The 21,798-nt window shown below is 35.6% G+C and overlaps 1 pseudogene; it reads left to right on the top strand.

The window, feature by feature from the left end:
* Positions 1 to 10,282: 10,282 nt before the first annotated feature.
* LOC114502227 lies at positions 10,283 to 10,430 on the top strand (annotated as a pseudogene).
* The last annotated feature ends 11,368 nt before the right edge of the window (positions 10,431 to 21,798 follow it).

Below are 21,798 nucleotides of genomic sequence, written 5' to 3'. Positions count from 1 at the left end.
AGGAGTTCATCAACACCAAGCCCTTATACGAGATGTTAAAGGGACTTATCTAAGAAAAATAAGATCAAAACTATGAACAGTAAAATGACAACAAACTCACAACTATCAACAACTGAACCTAAAAAAAAATGGAAACAAACTAAGCAAACAACTAGAACAGGAACATACTCACAGAAATGGGAGAAAATGGAGGGTTATCATGGGGAGGGATAGGGAGAAGTGGGAAAGGTACAGGGAATAAGAAGCATACTTAGTAAATAGACAAGGGGAGGTTAAGAATAGTACAGGAAATGGAGAAGCCAAAGAACTTGCATGTATGACCCATTGACATGAACTAAGGTGGGGGGGGGGGGATGGTGGAGGAAGGTGTATGCAGGGCAGAGGGGACTAAAGGGAAGGAAAAAATGGGACAACTATAATTGAATAATCAATAAAATATATTCAAAGAAAACGAAGAAAAGAATATTTCCAAAATCTGAACCATGATTTTTGCCTTCAGACAGACGAAATGTTCTGTCATTGTGGTTAAAAAATTTGATTTTCTCAATGTAGTAACTAGCTAGAAACACAAGAAAGAATATGAACTTGGAAATGTTATGAGCATGTATTTTCTTATCATTGAATTCCCACACCATAATCATAATCAATTACTTTCCCATAATCATATTTGTAAGTTCCTAGTTTATCTGATTTATTTTGTATAGTAAATAAATCATACAAAAGGTCTATGAAGTGTAATGTAAACAGAATAAGAATTTCATCTTTCTAATGATAAATTTTACAGAGACCCCATAAATGCTGATATTTTTAATTCTCTTACACTTCAACAGTATGAAGTCTTTTATTCCTTGTAAACAGTATGGAAATTTTATTGTATAATACATCTTCTCTTTCTTAATAACCTCATTATCTTCTATACAATGATGACATATGAAGGTACAAAATTTAATATAAGATATTATCCTTAAAGGTGTTTCTCTCAACTCTCTTCTCCCAAAATATATCATAATGAACCCTAAGTAAACTCCAATTCACACGCCAGCTCAGGTGATTAATAAATGACTCAAGAAATATGTTCTCTCAGAGAAAAGCAATGAGTCATCTTAACACCATAGCCATACATACTTTGGTTTCATGGGGCAGAATAAAACTAAAGAAAGTTGTGTCTGGAATACCAACTAAAATATATCAGAAATGAATAAAATAAGAAATAGTAACAAATATGCAGAACACATAATTTTTTATGTAGAAAATCCTAAGGACTCCACTAAAGAAACTATTAGAAACTATGCAAATACAATAAAGTTGCAGGTATGAAATCAATGTACAAAAATCCATCACACTCCTATATACTGAAATAAAATTTCAAAAAATAATTACTTTTGCAATTGCAACCAAATATAAAATACTTAGAAATAAACAACAAGGAATGTGAGGGACCTGTACACTGATAATTTCAAGACATTATTAAAAGAAATTGAAGAAGACACAAAGATATGAGAAGATATTCTGTGTTCATGAATTGGAAGAATGAACATAGATAAAATGGCCATATTACCCAAAGCAATATACAGATTTAATGAAGTTCCCACTAAAATCCCAATGACATTTGTAAAGGAACAGAACAAAACAATCATCATATTTGTAAAGAACCACAGAATAGTTGCATATATACATAGGTTTATTTCTGGGCTTACAATTCATTCTATTGGTCTGTGTACCTGTTTTTCTGCAAATATGGTACTTTGATTTTTGTTGCTTTGTAATATATTTGAAATCAGGGAGTGTGATAACTGCTGCTTTATTTTTTTTCCATATTACTTTGACTATTCAGGGTATTTTGTGTGTTTTTTGAGTGTTTTGAATTAGTTATTCAATCTCTTTACTAATTATAGTTCTATAAGGATTTTTTATTTCTTCCTGGGTCACTTCTGATAACTTGTGTATTTCTAGGAACTGGGCCATCTTCTATTGGTTATCTCCTCTGATGTGTACAATTGTTTATAGCATTTTCTTATAATCCTCTTTTATTTTTGTAAAGTCAGTTGTGATGCCTCACTTCCACTTCTGATATGATTGATTAGCATCTTCTCTCTGTCTCTCTCTTGCTCTCCCTTTCCCTCTCTCTCTTCTCCCTTCCCTCTCTCATCAGTCTAGCTAAAGGTTAGTAATTTTGTTGACCTTTGCATGGAAACAACTTTGGATTTATCAGTTCTCTTACTAAGTTCTATACTATTTTTTGTTTCTCTTTCTTTTCATCTTTATTTTTTTCTCCCTATGTCAGCTTTAAATTTAGTAACTCATTTTTCTAGTTCCTTAAGTTGCAAAGTTAGGTTACTGAGTTGAGATTCTTTGTATTTCTTTCTTTCTTTCTCTTTTTTCTTTCTTTCTTTCTCCTTTTAAAATATAGCTATTTATTGCTTAAATTTTCTCTGAGTACTACATGCTTTTTCTGTATTCATAAACTCTAATATGTTGCACTTACATTGTCATTTATCTCTGTTTTCTAATATATCTTGTGATTTTTTCTGTGAGCATTGGTTAAGAGAATGTTCATTTAATTTTTAATATTTGTGAATTGTCATTATTGTTGTTATTGATTTGCGGCTTTATTGCAAGCTGGCCAAACAGGATGCCTTGCAAGATTAAATTTGATTTTTTTAATTATTGAGACTTGCTTCATGGTCAAATACACAGTGTATACTAAACAATCTCATTTTTACTACTTCTCTAACAGAAAAATATTTAATGATGTTGTTTTTTATGATAGCTACCTGTTTACATCTAAATATGATATTAGATTGCACATTATAATACACACATTAGTGTAGTTCATTTAATTTTATTCATTGACTATTTCCTTGATCTAATTTTTTTTAGTTTTTATTTCCTATTTTATTATTTTCTTAAGATTAATATTTTAATCTATTCATTTTTTATTTTCTAAAGTTAACGTGTAAAATTTAGTAGACTAGAAATATAAAACATTTTATTATCATTAAAATTTTTTGCTCTGGCTGGTGTAGCTCAGTGAATTGAGCGCGAGCTGCAAACCAAAGTGTCACAGGGTTCGATTCCCAGTCAGGGTACATGCCTGGGTTGCAGGCCATGACTCGCAGCAACCTCACATTGATGTTTCTCTCTCTCTCTCTCTCTCTCTCTCTCTCCCCCTCCCTTCCCTCTCTAAAAATAAATAAATAAAATCATTTTAAAAAGAAGATTGAATACCATTTAAAAAATTTTTTCAATAATTTTATTATTCCCCTCTTGATTTTATATTTGAATTATGATTTATTTAGGAATATATTGTTTAAATTCCACTCTTTTTCTTCTTTTCCAATTGATTTTTTCTTATTAATTGTGCTAAAATGATCAGTTGAATATTTCAAACTTTTGACATTTTTAGATATATTCTTTTTTTTTAAGAAGTGAAAGTTACTTACTTGCATTTTTAAGTAATTCTATGACTTGACATCAAATAGCTGATTTCTCTTGGCAAGTCTAGCAGATGCTGTGGTTGGATGCAGAGTACAATCAAGTGCTTTATTTTGGGGAAGCTCTGAATTCCTGTTGTATTATATTTTCCCAAGTGCTAATGAAAGTCCTGTAAAATTTATGTTTATGTGGACACTTACACAGAGAAATTTGTCCATACCTGGCCAGACTGTAGGGCAGAGGAGGTGTCAAGGAAGGAACAACGCTGAGTAAAGCACAGCACTGTCCCAACGGGACTTGTGAAAACAGATTTCTCTAATCTGGGGGAAGAAAGGGCAGGAGAGGGCCCTGTATGGAGTCTGCGTGAGGATGAAGAGGTTGATTGATTGAGGGAAAAGCCTTCCTACTCCCTTCCAGAACGCGGCAGCATGGGGAGATGCTGACCTACTAGTCTAGCTGGGAAAAGAAGAGGATTGTCTGGGGAGCTGAACCCTTTTGGAGCACATGGAAGCTTGCACTGAATTTCTACTAGGGATGGAGGAAACTTGGCCCTTCTCTTCCTCTGGATCCAAGCACAGACTCATAGGCCTAAGTGCTCACTGGACCTAGAGGCTCTGGAAACTGTGTGGTCAGGTAACAGGCACCTGCCCCTGAGGTCGGAGCTACTACATGGCCTGTTGCAGAAGCTGGCAGCAGCCCTGGGCACCTAGTACAGGAAGCTATGGCATCGCAATGGCAGCGTGGGCCACGCACACAGATTCCAGGATCCTGAAGGGAAACAGCCTGTGTGCTAGCAGCCTTGGGCTCCAGAAGGAGAGATAAGGAAGGACAGATAAGGGTTTCTGGGTGTGGTTTTGAGTTTCAGTCTTTTGGGGAACAAATGGGTATTTTCTGTTTTCACAGAAGAGCTTAGCCTGGATTCAGGGAGTTTTGTTGTTCCCTACAAATGATACAATATTTTAATAAAGACCTTCTTTCTTCCCTGCCAACCTTTGTCTTATGCCTGTGTTGGCCATGGACAGCCAAACCTCACTTTTGTTTGGTAATACCACTGACACAGAAAACTAGTGCTTATTTCATCATTTGACATGAAACCACACTTACATAAAAAGGCAAGTGCTTCCATTAGAATGTTAAATGTTGAATAAATTCAAGTTCAGAAAAAGAATGAGAAAATATACCATATCCATGGCTCTGTGCCTCCACTGATGAGGTTACTCATTTGTATAGAAGAGTCCTAGCTTCCATTCTTGGGTCACTCATGGACACAAAAGGCATAATTACTTAGGGCTGTGTTATGATCTTAAGTCAATTTTATATATTTATATTTAAATTTGAGTTTTTCTTAATTTAATTCAGATTTTTATTTAATGAATGTTGTCCACTTGATTGGTTTAGAGCATAGTATTGAAAGTTGAAGTCCATTTTATAAAGTGGTGATGTAAGGAAAATTACAAACAAAGTTAGCTTTTTAATTTAAAATTATGAAAACAAGTAAAATTCTAAAAAAATAGTGCATTTACCCACAATGATCATGTTAAAAATGTATTTCTAACTTGACATTCTAAACAAACATGTCTTGGTAATACACAAATAAAATTATTTTCATTTTTTTGAGAATTTCTATAAGTTTATTTGAGCCAAAATTGACAGTAATTGCCAAAAAGTAAATCTCAATGGACTTAGAAAATTGTCTGGATCATGGCAGTTTTGTAGATAATTTCATACATTGCAATCAAAGAGGGGACATAAGGGGCAGTGTTACATGAAATTCATTGGTGATAAGTTAGGGAGGTGGGAGAAAACAAAGCTAGGAAATCTCTGAGATTGAATAAAGAATAAAACAGAGAGACACATACTCCTTTTACATTGGTAGGTATAGGATAGGAACAACATTACAGCATTTAGATACAGCATTCAGGGAACAAGGTATCAGTGAGGGGTTCTGTGGTCTTGTACTCTGGTGCAAGGTTGTACCCTGAGGGTCTGCAAAAAGGAAATGTTTCTTACATTCCAAGAGTATGTTATGTTAGATGCAAAAATATAATAGGCTTACTTAAGGTAAATATTAGCCTTTGTCAAAGAAGCTATAGGCTTAGGATGTGACTAACCACCATGACTCAGGAATTTTTACATTCAGACCATCTGATGTAGTTACTTTTGGTCTCTGAGTTTGTAAGGTCTGCAGGCCTCCCCTGAGCTTGCCAGGATTAATATGTGATCCCTTTTTCAGTAGGCCCCTAGTGGCCTGGTTTAGGTCCCAGGCAGCTCAAAGTCCTTAGCAGTATAGCAGGTTCTCTTGCAGCTCCAATTATATTAGATATGTTTTTTTATGTGGTGAAATTCTCATTTGCACTTTAAAAATGTGAACTCAGTGTCATCAGGTATACAATAGATATCAATTAAATTATTTATTGTGTTACACATCTTCTATTTTCTTCTACAAATAAAAAAGGGGGTTTATAGAAAATACCTCACAGCGTGATTTGATAATAAATTCCTACTGAGAAGGCCATGATTGATATTCATGCAAGAGGCATGTGGCTTTTTATTAAAAGGCTTATCTTTCCCTTAAGCAAACCCTGTCCATCCCTGTTTCTGTGCATTTAGTTTGACATACCTTTGAGATAAGCAGTGTGACCACCCAGAAGAAAGCACATAATCTTGTTTGTTAACTGTCCTGTAATCAATTTTCACCAAGTTTTTTCCCAACTCCACCTAATATTCCTATGTTGTCTTCTTGACTTTAAATGCATAAAAGAAGCTACAGAGCTGTTGTTCTTAGGACAGTTTGGGCTTTTGCCAGCATGCGTATTCAGTATGTCTCAAATAAAGTCTTACAAAAATTATCCACGGGTTTGGATGTTTCTTAATTTGAAACCTTTTCTCTGTTAATCCTTAGTTATGTGAAAGCTCCCACAATGATTGTAGATTTGTTTTTCTTAGTTTGTGACTTTTTAAACATAATTTTGAAGTCAATTTAATAAGTGAACACTAGTTGTTTGCAAATTTCTATTGAATTATTCTTTGTATTATTATCAAATGCCTTTATTAATATTAGCTTCTTATTTTATATTGACAAATTTATTTCCTTTTGTTCATTTCTTGACTTGTTTTGTACTGATAAAATATTATTTTTTAGTTTTCCATTCTTTTTCTCCATTATGTTTTAGCTACACATTTAAAAATTTTGCTGCATAAGCTAAAGCTACAAAATACTAATTAACATGTATTTCCTTCTACTTAAACTTGATTTCAACCCCCTTTTTACCATCTCTCTCTTTGCATGTTATTGGAGCAATGTACTTTAGTTCTACATAAATTTTAATCAACAAAATCATTACTATTTTTGTTTTGTACAATTCCGTATTCATGTAATCAAATTTCTACACTTTCTTTGTGTACTTTTTCCCTCTGCTTTTCCATGCTTGCATCTTGGGCCTTTTTTATTGCCTTAGAAACTACATTCGTTTATGTTTTTAACCAAAAACTGGTAAACTGTCAATGTGAGAAAGTCCAAACCTGCCAAACTGACAACATGCAGACAAGATCTCAGAGTTCTAAGAATAACAAAACATTTGGAATTAAGGATGGAATGGAATGTGGGAGTAAGCACAAGTGGGTAAATCCCTATAATGGATTTATTTTTTTAAAGATTTTATTTATTTATTTTTAGAGAAAGGGGAAAGAAGGGAGGAAGAGAGGGAAAGAGACATTGATGTGTGAGAGAAACAATGATCAGTTGCCTGTCACATGCCCCCAACTGAAGAGCTGACCCACAACCCAGGCATGCACTCTGAACGGGAATTGAACTGGCAACCTTTTGGTCCACAGGTCAGTGTTCAATCCACTGAGCCATACCAGCCAAGGCTCTCTCACTGGATTTAAAGGAGAGTTCACATGATTATGCGCTCCCTAGAGGGTAGTTACAACTGAGGGGTCTGGAAAAGAGGATTACTTTGGAATTTCAATGGTGCGTTAACAGATCTGTATAACAGAGGACAGAGCTTGCTAAGGGAAAGGTAAACTTTTTATTAAAGAAATTATAGGCCTGTGGTATGAGAACCCACGATGACCTGCTTAGTTAGGAATTTAAGAAAAACTCACCCTTTGAAATTACTTTTGGTTAGATTTACACCTCTTTTTCATTCACACCTCAGCCCAATTAGAGATTTGGACAGATGGAGATACTAGAGCAGTTTTACTTAAACTCAGTGTGCTTTTACCTACATGTTGATTTTAGGGTTCATCCTTTCTGGCCTTTCAGTTTAGACTCTGACACATTATTGTCCCTTGGGCCTAAAACACTATGGGGGAAAGAGTTCCCTTTTTTAGATAATTTTGTTAACTATTTATAATCCTACTCCAAGAAACTTCAAATTTTCCAATTTCTTTGAATGGAAAACTGGTTACTTTTTTATTTTATTAAGTCTCTAACTTTCTAACTCTCTCCCAAATGAGTATCAGTACCTCCATCTCATTTTCTTCTTTGAAGCTGTATCTTTTCCAGAAAATGAGTGATCAATTTTATATTTCCTAGCGATACCCAGAATCGTTAAGTTTCTCCTATTAAAACTAAGTTTAGGTCTTCACAGCAATTTACCACTTCCTCTTGCCTGTTTCATTTCAGGACAATGCTTGAGCTAAGTCTGTTTCCTGACGATCAAGAGAACACAAGAGTCTCTTCTCTGATTCTTGGAAATTTTCAGGCTAATATTAAAGACTTCAGTACAGTTTCTAAGTGCTGTAGTGTTTGTGTTGAGAATTATTCCTATTGTAAATTTTCCTCAAATCTTCATGCTCAACCACATAACCTCAAAAAAGTTGATGGTTTTTCTTTGTTGTGGTCTTTTTGCTTGTTTTTTCCTAGTAATAATTCCATTCTTGGGGCCTCTCAATCTTTGTAATTTAATCCAGGCCTTGTCATTGGTAAAATGTGGCATCCTCAGTTCACCTTGGGATATTCTCCCTTTTCAATAAGTTAATTATGTACAGTCTTTATAATTTTCAAAGCTCTTTCAGGTTTTATATAAACTATTTTAATTTATCTGATTCTTTGTGGGACAATTACCTTTACTATATGTTATCTATAAACAAAAATACTTGATGTAGAATATATGTTAATTTGAAATCAACATTGGTACTGTTGCAGGAATTATAAACCAGGCACAGAGGATTACCAAATTGGGGAGCCCCATGTGCCTAGCAATAGGCAAAGTTATAAGCCCTCACATGATCACTCCTTTAAGCATTAACCTCTGGAATGTGACATCTCACCTTTAGCTCTGTTTAGCTCCAGGCCCAGAGAAGCAGCAAAATCAGATGGAGTAATACCATAGTTGACATCAGGACCAGCTGCATTGACAATGATACCTTAGCACCTACCAAACAGTAGCGATCACAAGGGGGCACACCTGGAAAGCTCATCCATGTTCTATTGGAATTCTCCTCTGAGGCCTCTAGATAAAAGCCCTCAGGCTGGAGGAACCCACCCAGTACAGCTCTTCCTATGAAGAACACCTATACCCATGCCTTTCCCTACTCCCTTTCTCTCTCTCTCTCTCTCTCTCTCTCTCTCTCTCTCTTTCTTTCTCTCCCCACCCCTAAGCTCCAAGGGCCGTTCTTTTGGTGTAACCTGTTTCCTGAAACCATTTATTCCATGGCTCATATCTTCTACTGATAGGGGAACTCAAGAGTTAAAAGATTTTAGCCTTAGTTTATAGGCTTATGTAACTAATAAATGTGAAAAGCTGTTATTCCAGGAACTGGAAGATATAACCACATGATTCTAAGAGGTCCACCAGCAATTCAACCTTTGTGCCCAAAGGGGTCTGCAAGCCAAGGAGACAGTATCTGAGCCATTGCGTTCAAGGGAGAGAACGCCTGTGATACAGATAAAGAATTGTTGATCAAAAAATAAAGAAGTACTAGGAAAATCACCACCAGACAGAAATTCTTTTCCAACTAACTTTCTCCCAAATCCCTTAACCACCCTTCTATCAAATTAACCTTTTTCCAAACCCTTTACCCACCCTTTTTTCTCCTGATGCAAAGGCTTGAAATGAGATGTTAATACAGTTTTTGAGGGTACTTAATCTTCATTATTCTCAGATTTCCAGCCATCTGAATAAGGCACCCATAAAGATTCAACCTCTGAACATTTACAAAGACCCATGGACAAGGATTTGGGGTTGGAATTGGGTAAGGTAGGTGAAGGCAGCCTGGCTTCCTCACCCAGGTGTCTGGGTAGTTAAAGGAAGCAGTACTCTCATAGCCTCGGAGGGGCCTGATAGTGTTTTCACAGCCTTGAGACTGGGTCCGATAAATAGTTCTCATAATATGAAGTGGGCTCACATGCACAGAATTATGTTATGTTGTTGTGTTATGTTATGTTATGTACTGTTCTGGCAGTTTTCTGGGTTTTTTTCCCCTCTAGTACTTAAATAGGTAGGGACTCCCTGCTGGGAGTGATGATGATGTAAGGGGACAGGTGCCATGATGGGTGCCACACTGGGGAGCAGGGGCCATGACATGAAACATGCAGACAGACACACAGCTTGCAGCATGCATGGCTTGCCCACCCATGAATAAAGACGTGTCAGACATTCAAACAGCTCCATGCATATTTTTTCTGTCTGCACAAATACCATGAACCTGCCTGGCCTTGAAGGGTGACAGACAACACAGGATGACTTCAGGAGCAGCTGTTGGATGGGGCAGGGGAAAACAACAGGGGGGAAATGGGGACAACTATAACTGAAGGACAATAAAAAAAGGAACTAATGTAGGAAATAGGATAAAATTAGAAAAGTATTGACTTTAAAATTTACATTTATATTATCATGGCATCACTTCTCAGCCTCTTAGCTAAGATTAAGTGTAGTATCTGTTCTTATCAGTTTAATATATTAGCATGGCTGTTCCTGGTTATGGGTCCCCTTAATGATGTCTCTATATTGGGTGATTGCAATTGTCCATATGTTCTCTCTCCCTTTTTCATTAGAATATTAGATTTCTCCAAAGTTTCCACAAAACCTGTTCAACTTTCTAGTGGTCATTCAATGCAAGAAACAAATGGAACATAACCATATCTTTCGAAATCAACAAATGAAAATGTGATGTATATACAAAATGTTCTAATGCAAAAATAATATTTATATACGATTTTTAGGTTTTTTGTATATACAGACTGTGCAACCAACAGTACCTTAAATAATGGAGGCATATAATTGTGTAATATAACAAAGGTTGTTTCAAAATGGCACAGAAAGAAAATGTGACTTTCTCCTGATGGTCACAAATAGGCACACACATAGAAGCCCCAAATTTTCCTCACCAGAAAACATACAGGAAGGATAAGGAAGGAAAAGTAATTCTCTTCACTTTCTACATCTTTTTTAACCAAGAAGGAAAGTCTTCCTAGAATGCTACCAAGCAACTCCCTATTATACTTCAGTGGTCAAAAAGGAGTCACATAGCAACCCCCTAGCTTCATGGGAGGCTGGGGAAATGAATAACTGTCTTTACAAAGCCTTAGAGAAACAGGGGCAAGAAAAGAAGGGACTGGAAATTATGTAACTGTTTGCTTCATAATTCACTGAGGAAAAGGATAATAAAACCAAAAATATTTATTTGAGCAAATATCATTTAAACTAAGGTAAGTCTTAAAAAACTGAGGAGTAAAATTTGAGAAGAATATAGCATACTTGAGTAGCAGACAAAACTTCAGTAACCAAAACATGAGCATATGAAAATATGTTATGAGAATAAATCTGATTAACGTAGCTTTGTGTTTTGAATTCCATTGAGTTTAGGAGGACTATGAACTTCTTGTAGTACTAGATGTTCCTGGAATTTTACTGTATCATCACCTCCAGGAGCCTGGATATTTCTATCTCAAACAATTTAGGTGAGTGTTTATAATAATCACTCCCAATAAAAGTATTTATTTTTCTTTCTATCTGAATTTTTAATTGGGTCACATTTATCATCTCTATATTTCTCAAAGAGGTTTTAAGTAAAACACTACAGATCCTAAATATGATACTAGAGGGTGAAGAAAAATGCTGATATTTGGAGAAATGTAATCTTATTTTTAGACCTTGGGTCCCTGTAAAAGTAAAAACAAACAAACAAACAAACAAAAACCTTAGAAAAACAAAACTTTTTGTTGTTTGAATTTATTTTTATTAAATTTATTTGGGCAAGATTGGTTAATAAAATTATATGAGGTTTCAAGTGTACAATTCTATAATAAACTACCTGTATATTGTATTGTGTGTTCACCACCCCAAGTCAAGTCTCCTTCCATCACCATTTTTGTATCCTTTATCTTCTTCTACTTCCACCCATACTCCCTTCCTTCTAGAAATCATCACATTGTCAAGACAACTGTTTTTCATTTAGACTGTGGCCAAGTAATATTTTGAAGAGGTACTCCTAATTAGTAACTTCTAAACTGAAATAATATCTTTGTACATTTTTTATTATACAAAATGATAAAAAGAACCACACTCGTTTATTTATTTATTTATTTATTTTTAATCTTCACCAGAGAACATGTTTATTGATTTTAGAGAGAGGGGAAAGGATGGAGAGAAACATTAATGTGAGAGAGGAACGTCAATCAGTTGATTCTCTCTTGCATCCCCATTGGGGCTCAGGCTACAGGTATGTGCCTGAGCCTGGAACTGAACCTGTGACCTTTCAGCTTACAAAATAGCACTCCAACCAACTTAGCCACCTGACTAGGGCCCACACTGGTTTATTTTTCAATGTCATTAATATATGGAGATATTGTTCATATATTCTAGTTTTAATAACTTTGACTACATGACCCTTGGGTTTTATTTTTAAAGAAGTTAACTAGAACTGATTAAAAAGAGCACTTTATGCACTGTGATGAGAGTCTATAGTACAGAAACAGAACTTATTAGACACAGTCAAAATTTAGACTTTAATTTCTGTGTCCCTTCCACTATATTGTGGCTGACTCTCTCTAAGGATAAATAAAAAGAATTATTATCAAATTTTGCTTGTAATTAAGAACATCCTTTCTAAAGATTGTACACAAAAGACATTAGAGAAGAAAGCAGATTTATGATTAAGAGTCTATGGAGACCAACTTGGAGCCTTAGAGTTGGTATGAATCTTATTTTAAGCTGAAGACATTTGAGATTCAACAGATGCAAAAAGAAGCTGCCTTGGAGCTTTCTTTATTAAAAGCAGAAACTTTTGGGAAAAGAGATTTCTGTAAATTCCCTCTTCTGGCAACTCTGACTCCAAGAAAGGAAGCCAAGAGTAAACCTACCATAAATCCCCCCTTTCTGGGGAGATTTATAGCCTTTAAAAAGGAAGACTACCAGTTCTCATACAGACAAACATTATCACAAACTTTTTATCTCTCCTTTGTTTTCCTAAAACCCATTTGTCTCTCTTAAAATTTTATTTATTCTTCCCATGGAAAACTTTTCTCCCCTCTCCTTTTCCCATTCTAAGTTGGATATATAAACTTCTAACTTTAACTGTTTAATTGAGCTACCCACTTCCTTTGTTAGTTCCCTCATGCATACAAATAAACCATTTTTCTTCCATTAAAAAAAAATCAATCCTTGTCTCTACTTGTTGGTTCTGGTAGTGACAGGAAGCATGAACACTAACTCTTCTGGTTTCACTACCTCTGTGATTTTCTAAATAAACTTTCAAAATTTAATCTTAGCTCTGAATTCTCCTCTTAGTCAGAACTCAAGAACTGAGGTTGCTGATCCAGGGTTAACACCTTGTGTCATCTTTCCACTTCTAACAATACTAATATTTTTATAACCAGCTATACTTATATTAAAAATGCAATTTGTAAAATATTTTTCCCTCATTATTGTAGTACTTTTCCATTAATTTGTGTACAGAAGTACTATGGGAAGGTACAACTAATTCCCAACTATTTAATTTGCAAAAAGAAAAGTGGCCCATTCCAGTGATTATGCTTGAAAGACTAAAACTCAAAAGTGAATTATATTTACTTATTTTGAAGACATTAAAGGAATCTTCACACTTTTGGAACAAAACAGGACATATATGGATATACTTGAACAATAAATAAAACAGCATTTTGTTTGGTACTATATTATTTATACAATACAATACTTTTCACCAGTGATTTGAAAACTTTCAATAATAGATACAGATTTTTTTGAAACAAAATGCAAAACAAAAGTACTCAGTAGAAGGGAAAAAGTGATCTCTTTTATACTTTCTTTTCCACGTGAACCATGTAGGGTTTCCACAGAATCAGTTTGGAAAATCACTGCCTAAAACTACTTTACTTTTATGTATTATTTTCCCTTTTCCACTTACTGGGAACTAAGCAAATAATGGTTGTCTTATGTTCCATACCAGGTTCAATCAACATTCAAAGGAAATAGTTGAGAATTTCTGACTTTAGAGATTACTTTAGTTGCTTTGAAGCTAAATCAGTTTAGAACTCTCTGTAATTTATATGTTAATAAGATTAGTTTACAGGTCAACAAAGTCACAGACAACCAAGATTAACCTAATGGTTTTAAAAGAAACTTATGAATTTATTCAATCTTACCACTTTAGGTAATAGATTTAACATGACAAAAAATGTTTTTTACATCTCCTTTACTATCAGTTAAAAAAACATTTGAAGCCAAATATTAGAGAAATTTAATTTTATTAACGATATTTTTTAAATCTTAACTTATGTTTAAACAAGTATTTTTCTAAAAAGGCACATTAGTTAATGTTTAAGACAGCATTGAAATGTTATTTGTCCTTTTCCTCAGAATCCTGAATATATAATTTCTATTATTCCTTAGTTATAAGTTTCTTTGCTGCTGGAAGAGCTCTAAGAGGAGAACATCGTTGCCTGATACACCTTTATGAGACTTTTATCCTTAATCAATTCTGCCAATGGTAGTTATATTCTTTCATTGGATCATGTGGAAAGCATTCCACAGACCCATGCATAGGAGATTGTGTTGTGGCAAGATTTATTCCAATGGAAATAGTAGGCTGCCCCTGGGTTTCCAATGTCTCATCTCCATCCATCCAACCATAGAAAAAGTCCAATTTTGTTTTCATCAAGGCTATAACAAAGTCTAATCTCCAGAGTTTCTGTTTCATAGTAAAGCTTAGTGTTTTGGAACCCACAAGATATGCTGGGGGCCCCAGTTGACTGCTAGACCTACATGGTGGCATGTGTTACTGGGTAAGAAAGAGAAAGAGAGGCTTTGTTCCCTGAGGATTATATTGCCTCAGGCTTGGAAAGGACTAAGAGCTTTTTCAAAATAACCAATCAACTTCTCAAGTTTTCAAAGGCTTCTGATGGGTCCAAACCCTGACTTATTGATCCCTTTCCCATGGTAGACTTACAAGCCTCTGTGATCACTATTTTGGATCCTACTGTGCATGCCTCATAAAACACCTCCCTCTGTGCCATTTTGACTTCTACTGAGCATGTGCTCAGCCCCCTTTATTGTTTCGTCTCTTCTCCCAGTGATCTGTGGGGGAAAAGACTGGCGATTCTTTTGGATGTATGTGTGAAGCTATAACTTCCTGGTGAAACAATAATGTCTTTTTTCTTCCCCTTTTTAATAATATCTAGCTACTTATGCCAACATCAACATGCAATCCTTTTTTATCTATTTCTGGTGAATAAGAAATAGATAACTTTTGATGGAATGCCAAAGATAATAAATATTCTTACTGATCATTTCTATAATGTTATAATATTTTTATCCATGTGAATTTATCAGAATAAAAAAATCATTCCATACAAGAGAAACCTGACAGATCAAGTGATATTGTCTTTTTGAGGCTCAGGGAAATTAAGCCTAGCTTCCTCATTTTGTCATTTAGGGGTCAAAGAAGATCTTCAGAGTTAGCTCAAGCCCCATATGCAATGGAATATTACCTCTGAAGATAAATACTGAGAGAGAGAGAGAGAGAGAGAGAGAGGAGAAAAGCCACCTTCTAAGATAAACCTGAGACAGGAATACAGAATCTCTGTGCTTATAGAAGCAGATCTACTCCCACTTAATCCTACTGCAGTTTTATAGCATGGGTCTCTAATATTCTTCTCATTTATTTTTACCACCCTAATCCCAACAGGATTAACTTTTTTTAAACCTAAACCTATTAGATTTAGAGGTTCAGACAGTTCTTTTCTAGGAATGATATGGTCTGAATTCTCCATTCTTTGTCACTGACTGACACCTAAGGATTACACCACCAAAAGTAACCAACAGTCATGCTATCACAGGCTCTGCTCACAGCTGGACACAATGTTTGCACACATTGCCATGCTGCTGAGCCGAACCATACTTTCCATGCCCCATTCATGCTGAATTTTGCAAGTAGGTACTAGGAGTAAAGAGCTTCAAGTTTTTATATTTAAACTAAGTAAGTCTTAAGAGTTGCAAAATACTGGGATTTTGTATAGAAATAATTGTTCTAACAGCAATTTTGACTCCCAAATATGAAAATATTTAGGACATAAAATATTATGTACTCGATCACTGTAGCTGAAGTCACCCAGGGTGAATTCACCCTGAATTGTCCTTTTTCCTATCAGCCCATGCTATTTTTAATTATTTATCTAATGTGCAATGTGATAATGTTTGCTAACTCAGTCTCTTATTAGAAGTTAAATAGCTGATTTTCTTTAATAAAGATAAATACATTATAGATTTAAAATGATTTATCAATTTTATGTCACACACAAATTCAATATGTAATTATGCAAATATTTTTCAGCTAAAATGTTGACTATTATGTCATCTATTACATCATTCAGAATATGTAGATTATATAATGTTGACCTTAAACAAGTAAATAGGCAGATATTTCTCCAGCAAAGTAGGTTTATTTGGAAACTTCTGTTAACTAAATATTCCTCTTCTCACCTCCTGAATTTCCTTTCCTTCTTTCAAACCTAGGATCTTATCCCTTTCCTTAGCTCAAAATAGAATATGGCTCAATGTCTGGCTAGCTTTGGGTCTCATATATTCTACATACCCAAGCAAGCAAATAAACATTTTTTTTTCTTCTGTTAATCTCTTTTACCACAGGAAATTTTTAACCAAAAACCAGAAGGGTAGAGAAACTTTATTTTTCCTCCTTTCACTGTGTATGTCTGAAATCATTTGTGCTACAAATGCCTACCCGATTGAGCATTTCTATGAAGACAAATATTTTGGTATGTTATTTCTTATGATTAAGGATGAAAAAAATGTAGGGGGGGTTATTTGGAAAGGAATTTCACAGGGTTATCTGATCATAACTTCCTAACTTGGCAGGTCATGGTAGATAGTCAGGCCCCAGGCATATAACTTGTAAGTTTAAAGGCAACCCTGTTACTGTACTTGTGCATCTAGGCTAACACACCTTCGAAATACCAGAAGTAGGACTTCCAGCAAGATGGAGGCATAGGTGGACACACCGTACTTCCACTCACAACCAAGATTAGAACAACAACAATTTAGAGGCAGAATAACACCAAGAACTGACAGAGAATATATCTGAATGTAAGTTGGACAGCCAAGAAGTTGAAGTAGACCTGTTCATCCAGATGGGTAGGAGGAGCGAAAAGGAGCAGCCAGGTGTGGGTTGCAGCACTGGTCTTGGTGCAGAGAGCAGAGAACAGTGGGCGCATAAGGCAACCGGGAGCGCATAAGGCATCCAGGAGCACATAAGGCATCTGGGGTGCGCAGGATCGCAGCAGGTGGACCCTGAGTATGCGAGCGGCCTCTGGCGGACCCAGTGAGGCAGCGATTGTGGACGGGGGCAGAGCGCACAGCCCAGGATCCCAGGGAAGGGACTGAGGTCCCAGGAGAGCGCAGCTACTGCCATTGTTCCCTCCCGCCCCCCACCCCCTGCCCCCATATACAAACATCACAATCTAGCGACTGGGGTGCCCAGCCCTAGTGAACACCTAAGGCTCTGCCCCTCACTGTAACAGGAGCAACCAGACCAAAAAAAAAAAGAGAGAGAGAGAGAGAGAGATGTCTCAAACAGAAAAACATATCAGTGCCCCAGGGCTCATCCTTTTGAGCGACCAAGAGATAGTCAATCTATCAGATGCACAGTTCAAAACACTGGTGATCAGGAAGCTTATAGAATTGGTTGATTTTGGGTGCAAATTACATGAAAAAATGCAGGTTACCATAAAAGAGATGAAGGAAGATGCATGGAGAACCAATAGTGAGGGGAAGAAAACTGGGACTCAAAACAATAGAGTGAACCAGAAGGAAGAAAAAAACAACCAAACAGGAAAGAATGGAGAATTAAGAATTCAAAAAAACGAGGAGAAGCTTAGGAACCTCCAAGACATCTTTGAATGTTCCAACATCTGAATTATAGGGGTACCAGAAGGGGAAGAGGAAAAAGCAACAGATTGAGCACATATTTGAACAAATAATAAAGGAGAACTTCCCCATTCTGGCAAAGGAAATAGACTTCCAGAAAATCCAGGAAGCTCAGAGAGCCCCAAGGAAGTTGGACCCAAGAAGAAATACACCAAGGCACATCATGAGTACATTAGCCAAGGTAAAATGAAGGAGAGAATCCTAGAAGCAGCAAGAGATAAGGGGACAGTAACCTACAAAGGAGTTCCCATCAAACTGTCAGCTGATATCTCAAAAGAGACCTTACAGGCAAGAAGGGGTTGGAAAGAAATATTCCAAGTCATGAAAGACAAGGACCTATATCCCAGATTACTCTATCCAGAAAAGCTTTCATTTAGAATGGAAAGGCAGATAAAGCGCTTCTCAGATAAGGTCAAGTTAAAGGAGTTCATCATCACCAAGCCCTTATTTTATGAAATGTTAAAGGGACTTGTCTAAGAAGATAAGAAAAAACATGTCTTCTTGTAAAAGAAGATAAAGAAAAAACATGTATAGTAAAAGGACAGCAAACTCACAATTATTAACAACCACACCTAAAGCAAAACCAAAAGAAACTAAGCAAACAACTAGAACAGGAACAGAACCACAAAAATGAAGATCACATAGAGGATTAGCAACAGGGGAGTGGGAGGAGGAGAGAGGGGGAAAAGATACAGAGAATAAGTAGCATAGATTGTAGGTTGAAAATAGATAAGGGGAGGGTAAGAATAGTATGGGAAATGTAAAAGCTAAAGAATTTATAAGTATGACACATGGACATGACTAAAGGGGGGGATATGGGTGGGAGAGGGTGTACAAGGTGGAGGGGAGTTAAGGGGGGAAAAATGGGACAACTGTAATAGCATAATCAATAAAATATATTAAAAAAAAAGAAATACTAGAAGTAATACCCTCGGGAGGGGCTGCTAACCAGAGAGCACATATTCCTATTACCTATTTGTAATCCAGTCCCTGCCTTGCTTTCCTCAATGTACTTTACTCTGCTCCTTAATTTCTTTTTTTAAATTTTTGAGATGATTTACTTCTTTTATAAAATTTTAATTAAAAATAACAAGGTACTGAATTACAAAGTGGTATTTAAAAGGTGCTAATTTTCTGTATTATTTTAGTCAAGAAAATTTATTTTTTTATTTTATTTTTTAGTATAATTCTTAATTATACTAAATTCTTAATTCTTAATATACTAAATACTTAATTCTTTAGTATAATTCTTTAGTATAGTTCAAGTATAATTGTCTCCAAATCCCCCCACCCCTCTCCCTGCCCATTGACTCCCACCATCCATCCTCAATCCTACTCCCATTTGGTTTGTCCATGGGTCATTTATACACATGTTCCTTGATGACCCTTCCCCATTATCTCCCTCACCTCTCCCTTCTGGATACTGTCAGTTTATTATTTTACTGTCTCTGGTTTTATTTTGTGTGCTTATTTTTATTGTTGATTAGGTTCCACTTATAGGTGAGATCATATGGTATTTGTCTTTCACCACCTGGTTTACTTCACTTAGCTTAATGTTCTCTAGTTTCATCCACGCTGTCAGGAAGGGTAGGAGCTCCTTTTTTCTTTCTGATATGTAATACTCTATTGTGTAAATGTACCACAGTTATCGATCCAATCATTTACTGATGGGCATTTAGGTTGCTTCCAGCACTTGCTATTGTAAATTGTGCTGCTATGAACATTGGGGTGCATAGGTTCTTTTTCCATTTGGTGTTTCAGGATTCTTAGGGTATAATCCCAGCAGTGGAATTGCCAGGTCAAAAGGTAGTTCCATTAAGTTTTCTGGAAAATATCCCATACTGTTTTCCAGTCGCTGAACAGGCTGCATTTCTACCAACAGGTACTAGGGTTCCCTTTTCTCCACAACTTCACCAGCACTTGGTTGTTGATTTGTTTTACGATGGCCATCTGATAGATGTAAAGTGGTATCTCATTGCATCTCTCTGATGGCTAGTGATGTTAAGCATCCTTTCATGTGTCTCTGGGCCCTCTGTATGTCTTCCTTGGAGTAGTGTCTGTTCAGGTCCTTTGCCTATTTTTAAATTGGATTATTTGTCTTCTTAGAGTGGGGTCACGTGAGTTCTTTATATATTTTGGAGCTCAAACCTTGTCCAAGGTATCATTAGCAAATATATTTTCCCATACAGTTGGTTCCCTTTTCATTTTGCTGATGTTTTCTTCAGACATGCAGAAGTTCATTTGTTTCTTTTATTTTGATGAAGTCACATTTATTTATTCTTTCCTTTATGTCCATTGCTCTAGGGGACATATTGTTGAAAATATTGCTGTGTAGACTATCTGAAATTTTTCTGCCTATGTTCTCCCTAGGACTTTTATGCTGTTGTGACTTATATTTAAGCCTTTTATCCATCTTGAGTTTATTTTGTGTGTGGTGTAAGTTGGGGTCAAGTTTCATTTTTTTGCCTTTAGTTGTTCAAGTCTCCCAACATCACTTGTTGAAGAGGCTGTTTTTACTCCATTATGCTTCTGCTCCCTTTGTTGAATATTAATTGACCATAGGGACATGGGTTTATTTCTGTTCTCTATTCTGTTCCATTGGTCTCTGTGTTTGTTCTTATGCCAGTACCAGATTCTTTTGATGACAGTGGTCTTGTAATAGTTTGATATCAGGTAATGTGATCCCTCCTGCTTTGTTCTTTGTCAAAATTGATGTGCCTATTTGGGGATATATATATGATTCTATATAAATTTTTGAAATCTTTGTTCTATATCTGTGAAATATGTCATTGGTGTATTAATAGGTATTGCATTGAATCCATAAATTGCTTTGGGTGGTATGGACATTTGATTATGTTAATTCTTCCAATCCATGAATATGGTATATGCTTCCTTTATTTTTGTCTTCCTTAATTTCTTTCCTCAGTGTTGCGTAGTTTTCTGAGTACAGGTCTTTTACCTCCTTGGTTAGTTTTACTCCTAGGTACTTAATTTTTCTTCTTGCTATATCAAGTGGGATTTCTTTTTCTGATTTCTATTTCTGATATTTCATTGTTGTTGTACAAAAATGCCATTGATTCTGTAAGTTGACTTTGTATCTCACTGTTTTGCCAAATTCACTTACCAGGTCAAGTAGTTTTTGGGTGAAGCCCATAGGATTTTCTATGTACACTCTCATGTCATCTGCAAACAATGAGAGTTTTACTTCTCCGCCTTTCCAACTTGGATGCTTTTTATTTATTTATCTTGTCTGATCACTGTGGATAGGACTTCCAATACTATGTAGAATAGAAGTGGTAAGAGAGGGCACCCTTGTCTGGTCCCTGATCTTAGTGAGAAAGCTTTTACTTTTGCCTATTGAGTATAATTTTGGCTGTAGGTTTCTCATACATAGCCTTTATTATGTTGAGACATACTCCCTCTACTCCCACTTTGCTGAGCATCTTATCATAAAAAGATGCTGTACCTTATCAAATGCTTTTCCCCCATCTATTCATATGATCATGTGATTTTTGTCTTTCCTTTGTTTATATAATGTATTACATTACTGATTTGTGAATATTGTACCATCCTTGCATCCCTGGGATGGAATTCCACTTGATTGTGGTGTATGATTTAAAAAAACTGGAGGAACAATAACAAACAAAACCCAGAGTGAATAGAAGGTAGGAAAAAACCAAGATCAGAGCATATTAAATGACACAGAGACTAAAAGAACAATTCTAAGGACCAATAAATCCAGGTTATTTGAAAAGATAAACAAAATCAACAAATCTTTAGCCAGACCCACCAGGAAAAGAAGAGAGATAATCCCAAATTAAAAAAATCAGAATATGAAAGAGGACAGATTACAACTGATACACACGAAAATTACAAAAGATGTAAGAAATTACTACAAAAATATATATGCCAAGAAATTTGAAAAACTAGGTGAAATGGACAAATTTCTAGAAAATATAATCTTCCATCACTGAAT

This window comes from Phyllostomus discolor, chromosome 7 (genome assembly GCF_004126475.2).
Source record: "Phyllostomus discolor isolate MPI-MPIP mPhyDis1 chromosome 7, mPhyDis1.pri.v3, whole genome shotgun sequence".
Taxonomy (NCBI): Eukaryota; Metazoa; Chordata; class Mammalia; order Chiroptera; family Phyllostomidae; genus Phyllostomus; species Phyllostomus discolor.
This window is presented reverse-complemented; position numbering and strand designations above follow the sequence as displayed.